A 9,946-nucleotide genomic window follows, 5' to 3' on the forward strand; every position below is an offset into this window, starting at 1 on the left:
CTCATCCCAAGTGTAAAATTAATGAACTACAATTAAATGAATGTACTTTTTAAAAAATCCTCACCCAAGGATATTTTTTTCCACTGATCTTTAGAGAGAGTGTGGAAGGGAGGAAGGAAAGGGAGAGAGAGAGAGAGAGAGAGAGAGAGAGACCGACTTGTTACCTCTCGCACATGCCCCCACCAGGGCCAGGGATTGAAACTGCAACTGAATATGTGCCCTTGACCAGGGACTCAAACCTGCAGCTCTTTGTTCCCTAGGCCAATGCTCTAACCATTGAGCTCCCAGCCAGGGCAGCTTGCTACTTTGTTGTTGTTGGTAATCCTCACCAGAGGATATTTTTCCATTGATTATTAGAGAGAGTGGAAGGGAAGGGGAGAGACAGAGAGGGAAACATCAATGTGAGATGAAACATATTGATTGGTTGCCTTCCACACTCGCATCAACCTGGGCTGGAGATTAAACCTACGACCCAAGCATGTGCCCTTGACCAGAATCGAACCCAGGACCCCTCCGTCTGTGGGCCGACGCTCTACCCACTGAGCCACACCGGCCAGGCAGCTTGCTACTCTTTATGGAGGAAGATGACAGTCACCGCTCACATCTGCATGATGCAAGCGCACGCGTCTTTCCCTTTTAGAAGCAGCGCTGTGCTCTGCGAGTTGCCAAGCTGCTTCAAGGTGGTGCCATTTCTCTAAAAACGGAGAACATAAGAGGCCCGCCCCACTTACTTTATTTTTTCATTTCTTTAAATTAATTAATTTATTTATTTTTAAATGGTTTTCTTAAATGTATTTATGTTTTTTAAACATAACACGAGAAGGAGTTAAAACTGTTGTAAGAGCTCAACAGAATAAGTATTCCGGATTTGGGAGGGGGGAAGGGGGAGACAGAACCCTTCACCAGAGGCCCCACCTGATCATCGCGGGTTAGTGATGTGCCCTGCAGGTGGTTAGTCGTGACACCAGCCTGACGATCTTTCTTTCGACACCAACCCCCGCTGGGCCACCTGGTCCCCTTGGGAAGAAGAACCACTAGACGGATCAATTGGTCCTGGAGATGCCACAGCCTTGGGGCCCTCGCAGAGGGGTGATGTAAGCCACAGTCGGCATTTTGGCCCAGAACAATTGGAATTTGACACTCTCCCCTTTCTTTTTAAAAATATATTTTTATTGATTTCAGAGAGAAAGGGAGAAAGAGAAACAATGATAAGAGAGAATCATGGATCGGCTGCCTCCTGCACCCCTCCCTCCCCCCACTGGGGTTGGAGCCCACAACCTGGGCATGTGCCCTGACCTCCAGGAATCGAACTGTGACCTCCTGGTTCATAGGTTGAGGCTCTACCACTGAGCCACACTGGCCTGGCAACACTCTCCCCTTTCTGCAGGCAACCCCCTCCGCCAGCCATTCCACTGTGCCCAGAGGGTAGGCCCCCCTCTCAGACCCCTTCCTCCGCGAGCTCAGTCTTTCCTTGGTTCTCAGCCTGGGTTGGACCAACATTTCTCAAGGGCGGGTGACTTTACCAGGGCAGACGGCAGGGTGAGTTCACCGAGTGTTTGTTGACTTGCTCTGCACTGACTTTGTTGCTCGACCATGTCCCCCAGTTCCAGGCGATCGGCCCCCCCAGAGGACCCTCTGTAATGGAGAAAGATTTCCTATCATGATTGGCTGTTTCAGTAAATCCCACTGATCCTTCAGAGCTGCCAGGCAGCCCAAGAGCCTCTTGGAGGTAGAATGTGACCTGAAAGTCACACACAGGTTGCAGCCTGCTGCCCAGGCCCGTCATGGGCTAAATTCAACCTCATCCCCTACTCGAGAAGTAGATCCGTCCACATCCTTCGCTTGAAAAGTAACAGTCAGTTCACCCCACAATCCCCACAAGCAATACCATCCCGGCCGCCTTTTTCTTGCCTTTATTTGGGCTGGTGGTTTCAGGATTAGGAAAAGTGGCTTCTTTTTCTACAGGGCCCAGAAAAAGAAGATCTGCATGGGGGTGGAACCAAACTGGGCCCCTGGGAAGCTTTTTAATCCTAATAGTGTGGTGGGCAGTTAGACAGACAAGAGCAGAGCAAGGACGAGGGCCAGGAACAGGTCACCAGGTGGAAGCCAGGTGCCTAGCAAAGGACAACCAGCTGGAGGGAGGGACCTCGCCCCCAGGTGACCTTTCCTCCCCAGCATATCGCTGGGCATGAGGTTTGGACTCCTGACCCTTCTGCCCTAGAGATAACTTCTAGGCCTCAGCTGTGTTCAGCTCCAGGCCCAGAAAAGCAGCAAAGCCAGCCACCGCTGACCTCAGGACCAGCCGCATCGGATAATGGCTCTCCGCCCCGTGCCAATCAGTCAGTGGAGACCACAACCCTGAAAGCACACACCTGGAAAACCGCTGCATATTCTATTGCGATCTTCCCTGGAAGCTCCCTAAAATCTCTGCCCTGGCATGTGCCCTTGGCTGGAATTGAACCTGGGACCCTTCAGTCGGCAGACTGACACTCCCTCCACTGAGCCAAGCAAGGGCACATGCCTGGGTTGGGGGCTCCGTCCCCAGTGGGGGGGCATGCGGGAGGCAGCCGATCAGTGATTCTCTCTCATTGATGTTTCTATCTCTTTGTCCTTCCCCCTTCCACTCTGAAATCAATAAAGAAATTATATATATTAAAAAATCTCTGCCCTTAAAACCCTTAGGATGGAGGACCCAGTGCCTCTCCCTCCAGGGAGCGCACCTGTGCCTTTCCCTTTTCCTTCCCCTCTCACCACCCTCTTCCCATCCTCTCCCCCTCCCCCTCTCACCTCCCTCTCCCCCTCCCTCTCGCCCTCCCTCTCCCCCTCCCAGGCACATTCCAGCCTGGAGCTGAAATACAACTGAGGCCTAGATTGCCCTGCCCCGGGCACATTACCATTAGCTTCCTCATTCTCAAGCTCCAAGGGCCCTTTCTTTGCCCCTAAAACTTGTTTCCTAACCCATTTCTTCTAGGAGTTACTTCTACTTCTGCCTCTGTGATCTACCCAATAAATGTTCTCTCAGTTTGCGTCTGGACCTGAATTCTTTCCCAGCCAGAACCCAGGTACTGAGATTGCTGAACCCAGGTTTGGTCTGACCCCGCTGGTCAGACACGTGGCGCCCTGCACCGTCTACAACAAGGGCTGGCCTCCTGGGGGCGGGGAGCAGGTCGGCAAGCCCAGGACCCCCTCACCTGCAGCACGGGCACCCCCACAACAACAGCCGGCCTCCGGGGGGCGGGGAGCAGGTCGGCAAGCCCAGGACCCCCTCACCTGCAGCACGGGCACCCCCACAACAACAGCCTGCCTCCGGGGGGGCGGGGAGCAGGTCGGCAAGCCCAGGAACCCCCTCACCTGCAGCACGGGCACCCCCACAACAAAGGCCGGCCTCCCGGGGGCGGGGAGCAGGTCGGCAAGCCCAGGAACCCCCTCACCTGCAGCCGAGCTGGTTCGCACCCCAACCCCTCGCGCTGCGGGAAGGACGTGGCCATCGAAGCCCGCGCGCTTGAAGCCCAAACCCCTCTCCCGGCCCCAGGTGCCCATTTCTCCGGCGTCACTGGAGACTAAGTGTGTTTGCTGCAGCTTCCGTTGGTTGCGCGGTCTAATTTGTCACGTCAATCTGTTGAAATATTAAACCTAACATGGTTGCCTTCGGAAGATACAAAGATTTTCTGTCTTTGTCGGGAAAGGAGAGTTCTTTAGGAATCACAAAGTTAACTTCAATGCGGCCTGGTTTTTATTGGCAACTTTTAGGATAACTTTGGTTACATTTCCCTCAAAAGGTTCAAGGCTGATGTCTTCAGAAATGACTGTGCCGTGAGGCAAGTCTGACACCTGTTGTAACGCCTTTACCACGTCTGTCCGTCTGTCCGTGCCTGAGGTCCGCTCACCTCCGGGCGGTAAGGCTTTCGGTCCCCCTTGAATTCACGAGGGAAAGCATCTCTCTTCGGCCGGCCCGGCGCCTCCTTCACGGGCAAACACCTCCTGGCGGGGCTGGTTTCCTCTCCACCAGCGTCATGTCCAGGCTCTTACAGCACCAGCATGTTCACTGTTATCAGTTGCAAAGTTATTTTATGTCCCGTTCCCAGCTGAACGCCCGTGAGGTCAGATGACACACTCCCCCGAGCACCCGCCCCCTGTGGACTCTGACCGGGCAGCTGGGGAGCTAGTGTCTCAGCTGTGAGGAACAGCGCACTCAGCCTGTCCACTCATTCGTCTTCAGGGAGGGTTTCCTGTTTCATCTTCACCAGTTTAACAGCCATGGGTTCCCGGTCCGCAGGTCAGACGGTGCTTCGAAGCCCACACCATCTCCTGCTTGGACGTCTGCAGGCGGCCACTGCATGGAACAGTGGGAGGAACGTCTAGCTTGACGTCATGAGCCCTGAGCACACCCGTGAAAGGTTAGCAGCTTCTCAACGCCCAGGTCCCCGGTGCTGCCCAAGGACCCTCAGTGCCCGCTGCTGTGGGGAAGGTTCGGACCAATGCCCATCTCGCAGTGATAATCAGATATTGCACTTCAGCAGTATTTGCTGATTCCTCTTTTCCAGCACACGTTTTAAAGGGTGAACGTTGCTAATATTAAAAAGCGCGGGAGAAAATGGCCCATCAAAGACCTATTCTATCTGACGAAGCACGCACTGCCGCTGCCCGGCTCTCCGCGCAGCACTGACGAGAACAGGCGAGATCGCAGGAGTGTCCCTCAGGCTGCGGAGGCACAGCTTCTCCTTTCAGATCCAGCGCTGTGTCTGCAGCTTCGGGCCTCTTCCTGGTCTCCTTGGCTGTTTCAAGGCTGCTCCTGGCCTGATCTGCCCTGGAAACAGCAGTTTCCGGTGGTGACGTCTGTTCTGTTGCACTTCACACCCACAGCTCAGCGCCCGCTCTCCAGCGCCACCCGCAGTGCGCCCAGTGTGTAGGCTCTTTTGTTTAAATGATTAAACATTATTTGTTACTTCTGTGAGATGAAGTACATCAACTTGGGAAAGACTTGAGGAGGCTTACAGGAGGGACTTTTTTTTTCTTTTATTTTTTAACTAGAGGCCTGGTGCATGAAATTCGTGCACTGGAAGGGGGGGCGGTCCCTCAGCCCGGACTGTGCCCTCTCACCGTCTGGGACCCCTCAGGGAATGTCCGCCTGCCAGCTTAGGGGGGGATCGGGCTTAAGCCGGCAGACGGACATCCCTCTCGCAGCTGGGTCTCTTGCAGTCCAGGACCCCTCGCTCTTTACCACCCACCTGCAGTGGAGGTGGGAGAGGCTCCCGCCACTGTGACTGTGCTCGCCAGCCGTGAGCCCAGCTTCTGGTTGAGTGGTGCTCCCCCTGTGGGAGCGCACTGACCACCAGGGGGCAGCTCCTGCATTGAGCATCTGCCCCCTGGTGTCAGTGCATGTCATAGCAACTGGTTGTTCTGCTGTTTGGTCAGTTTGCATATTAGGGTTTTATTATATAGGATATATTTTTATTGATTTCAGAGAGAAAGGGAGAGGGAGAGATAGAAACATCAATGATGAGAGAGAATCATTGATTGGCTGCCTCCTGTACGCCCCACACTGGGGATGGAACCCACACTCTGTGCCCTTGACGAACTGAACCCAGGACCCGTCAGTGCACAGGCCTCTATCCACTGAGCCGAACCGGCTAGGGCAAGGGGGGCGGGGGGGTGACATTTTAGAAGTGATTCCAGAGGAGAAGGCGTCAAACACTTCACAGTTCCTTTCTCTGCCAAGACTTCATCATTCAGTGAAAGATTTCAGTTTTTTTAATGTGTTCTTGTCATTTTATTTTTTTCTGAAAACCATTTCCAAAAACTTGAAAATAAAATCACAGTCTTTTCTTCTTATAAGAAAATGAAAGACAACCTACTGAATGGAAGAAGATATTTGTTGGTACATCGGTAAGGGGTTAATATCTAAAATATATAGGGAACTCATACAACTTAACATAAAAGAAATCCTATTAATGAATTGTTCTTGTGTTTCCATGTTTGGACATTGCCCTAGTCCTGTGGTCGGCAAACTCATTAGTCAACAGAGCCAAATATCAACAGTACAACGATTGAAATTTCTTTTGAGAGCCAAATTTTTTAAACTTAAACTATATAGGTAGGTACATTGTTATTAACTTAATGAGGGTCCTCCTAAGGCTTAGGAAGAGCCACACTCAAGGGGCCAAAAAGCCACATGTGGCTCGTGAGCCGAAGTTTGCCGACCATGGCCCTAGTTGGTTTGGCTCAGTGGATAGAATGTTGGCCTGCAGAGGGTCCGGGGTTCGATTCTGGTCAAGAGCACGTGCCTGTGTTGCGGAATCGACCCCCAGTGGGGGGCATGCAGGACGCAACCAATCAATGATTCTCTCTCATCATTGATGTTTCTATCTCTCTCTCCCTCTCCCTTCCTCTCTGAAGTCAATAAAAATATATTTTAAAAAAATAGAATCTTGCCATTTGCAACAACATAGATGTGTATAGAAGGTATTATGCTAAGTAACATAAGTCAGACAGAGAAAGACAAATACATATGATTTCACTTACATGTGGAATTGAAAAAGCAAAATGAACAAACAAAACACCTAAACTCTAAGGGTCCCCATTGCAACCAGAGGAGCAATGGGCAGCGGCAGCTCATCCCAGGCTCACCCTCTGATCCTGTCTCAAGGCCCTTTCCTCTGCCTCCTACACTAAGCCCTTTGCTGTCTCCCTGTCCTGAGGGTGCGCTTGCTGCGGCCAATACATTCTCGCTTGCTTTGCTGCACTTGTCTCTTGATTGAAAGCTTTCCTTTAAGAAGACAAGAATGTATTGTCTCACCAATAACAATCGTCAATCTCTGGACTGTTAAAAAGGCAAAATAATATTTTGATGGGGCATAAAGCAATATTGTCTCTCAAAAACCTGTTTGTAAAGATAACAGGAAAGCAGTTATTATGACTACTGGACTGAAAGGTAAAAGCATTTATTAGAATTAGCATCACTATGCATGTTACCTGCACCAATAGAAATGCCTTTCTTCTGTATCAGTGTAATTGTCCCCTTTCCTTTCTCATAAGCACCCCTCGCCTTTGCCTCCCAATCAGAACACTATGTGGACTTGTGCCTGAATCAGTGCTCCCCATGTTGCTATTCTTATTGATCTCAATAAATGCTTGTTGCCTCTCACTTTTATTTTTAGGTTACCAAAACCCTTATCAATACAGGCCAAGACTTAAATCTGCTTTTTTCCTGGTCACCTCTCATACCTGACTCCCTCAACACCCAATATCTTCTTTTGTCTTCAACTGAAGATGGTATTTAAGGTAATGGCTTCAGCCATTTTGATGAGTTACTTTTATTTGTTTCTCTCTTGTTGATCTGTCTTTTATTACAGGGAGGCTCAGCCAGGAACCCAGCGGGTGGAGGAAAAGTTATCCCCCCCTCCCCCGCCGTACTGATGATCACCCATGGAGGCAGTTCTCAGAAATCACATTACTAAGCAGCAGCATTTAGGGGAATCCCATAAACTGACTGGATTAGGGGTGTGATTAAACTAGAAGACTCAGTATCTAATTAGGTACATTCTTTCTGAATAGATCATGGATTCGATGTAATGTCAGTCAAAATCCCAGCACTTTCCAGAGCACGCAGGCTTTTTTCAGCTTCTGAGACAGGTTGAGCCCTTGTCATCCTAGTGAAAAGCACACCTCCGGGTGGAGAGTGAACATTCTAATGCGACACGTGACACATGAAAAGGCAGGTCGTTCCACTGCACGCACGTCTATCTCAACCGCTACACACGTAGACGTCACCTTTCCGGTCTCAACTGCTTCCAAACTGTTCCACCAACAGCGTTTTCCCTCTTCCTGGGGCCGACGCCCTGTGTGCAGGAGCGTTGTAGTAAACCTCCTGTCTGGTGCTGCTTTTGTGTCAACTACCTCCATTTCCCTCTGGGGAGGCCCCAAGAACCCCTGCACCCATCACACTTGTAAAATAACCCTTTTCTTCATCAATTTCAATGGCCTTCTCAGAGGTGACATTAGAACATAATGGATGCGGTCACCTATGGGTGAGGTCAATTTCTTGGATGCTATTGTTCCCTTGTCTAGCTGTATAGTCTTGCACTAACTGAATATTGTTTTAAAAACTATTTATTGATTAATAAAGTTACTTCTTTCCCCATTACTCTGTGTGTTTTTTTCGTATCCTTGCCTGTTTATACTCTCAAATTTTTTTAGAATCACTATTAAAATATTAAGTAGAGAGTGTCCCAAACACATGTACACACTTTCACAGCTGGTAGCTCTATTGATGTTGCTTTCTTTTCAGCCAGACTAAGCTTTGAACAAGGGAAATTCATCCTGAAAAGCTACTGGGAGTTTGGGAATACAGTTGAAGTACAAACACTGTCTTTATAATTATTCAAAGTGTGTATGCATTTTTAAGGTATCCCCCAGTAATGGCTGAAACCGGACTAAGCTTTGAACAAGGAAAATTTATCCAGTAGACTTTTTATGGGCATACAGAAATGATAAGTTTATGGCACTGAAGCATAGTAATCCCTCCTTTGGAAAACGGCTGTTTGAACTACTTTGCTATTCTTAGACAGTCTCTTATTCTGTAGGTCAACTCTGTCATTTTTAGATGGTCTCTTATTCTGTAAAATATAACTTTGTCTTTTAGCTTGAATAATAGAAAAGATAAACTTAATTGTCTGACCTTGCAAGCTAGCCATCTAACATAAGGGACTGATACGCTGATACTGATGCCAGGTGTCTGTATAGATATGTACCCAAGGTTCCAGGTGTCTGTATAGATATGATATGAACTCAAGGTTACAAGTTGTCTATATAGATATGACAGGTGTTTGCTAGATATGATATGTACTCAAGGTTATAAGCAGTCTACAAACATAACTTACACAAAGAACTAGGATATAAAAAGGAAACTCCTTCCTGTGTTTGTTCAGAATTTGACAGCGGTAATCTGCTCTGAACCTGCGTGCAATAAAGATGACTCCTAACTAATTGGCTCATTAAGGCGTCTTGTCCAGCTCGCTGATTTGCGATACAACAGCACAAAACCAGCAACAGCTGGTGAAGGTACACAAATATCAAACTAAATGATTCTTGATGTTTGCGACTCCATTGCTTTGCATTATCAGCAGTGCCTGGACCAGGACGGCCATCAGCTTGAAATCAGACATTGACAAAAAAATTGTCCATTTCAGAAATTTTGAAAATGAACTGTATGATAAGTGCTGACTTTAGAACCATTCAAAGGGTGTATACTTTTGGGGGGACACCCTATATGTCGGGATGGTTTAAAGCCTGGCATAGTGATGGGAAAAGAGGGGTGCTCTCCAAGGACAGCGTGTGCTGTCCACTAACTCAGGTCTTTCCTAAAATTCATAAATAAATACCCCGTATATTTCACGATAAATTTATCCACATTGAAAACGCACCAAAAAGTGCTTGGAGGCTCTGCCAGAAAACGAAGTGACGGATCCGCCCGACTAGTCCGGGGCCCCCTCCCCTCGGTGGTGCGGGAGCCGGAGGACGCGGACGGAGCGGCAGTGTTTCCTTAGTAACCTCACCTCCAGGGACACTGAAAAGCTGCAGTTCTCTCTGCAAGCGAAACGCTCCCGACGTGTCCAAACCTCCTGGTAGATTCACATTCTCTAATGCAACAGCGGGTGGGAGACGGGGAGGACCCAACTCAGTCTCCAAACACGTGCTACGGGCTGCGCTGCAGGCGGTCCCCGAGGCCTCGGAGGCCGGGGGTCCGGGCGGCGGGCGCGGAGCCTGGGCCCGGCGGCGCCAGCGGGGCGACCACCGCCTGCGACACCGAGTCTCAGCCCCTCCTCCCCCGGCGCGAGCCCGGGGACAGCTCGGGCGTCCTAAGTCTTGAGAAAACCGGGACCAGAAGCGCCGGGCTGTCCGGGGCGTGACCCAGCGTGGCTGCGGGTCTGGGGCGCCCGCGCTAAGG

The 9,946-nt window shown here is 49.9% G+C and overlaps 1 pseudogene; it reads right to left on the reverse strand.

The window, feature by feature from the left end:
• Positions 1 to 1,438: 1,438 nt before the first annotated feature.
• LOC102440468 lies at positions 1,439 to 7,427 on the reverse strand (annotated as a pseudogene).
• Between the last annotated feature and the right edge of the window lie 2,519 nt (positions 7,428 to 9,946).

This window comes from Myotis lucifugus, unplaced genomic scaffold, assembly GCF_000147115.1.
Source record: "Myotis lucifugus unplaced genomic scaffold, Myoluc2.0 scaffold_721, whole genome shotgun sequence".
Lineage (NCBI taxonomy): Eukaryota > Metazoa > Chordata > Mammalia > Chiroptera > Vespertilionidae > Myotis > Myotis lucifugus.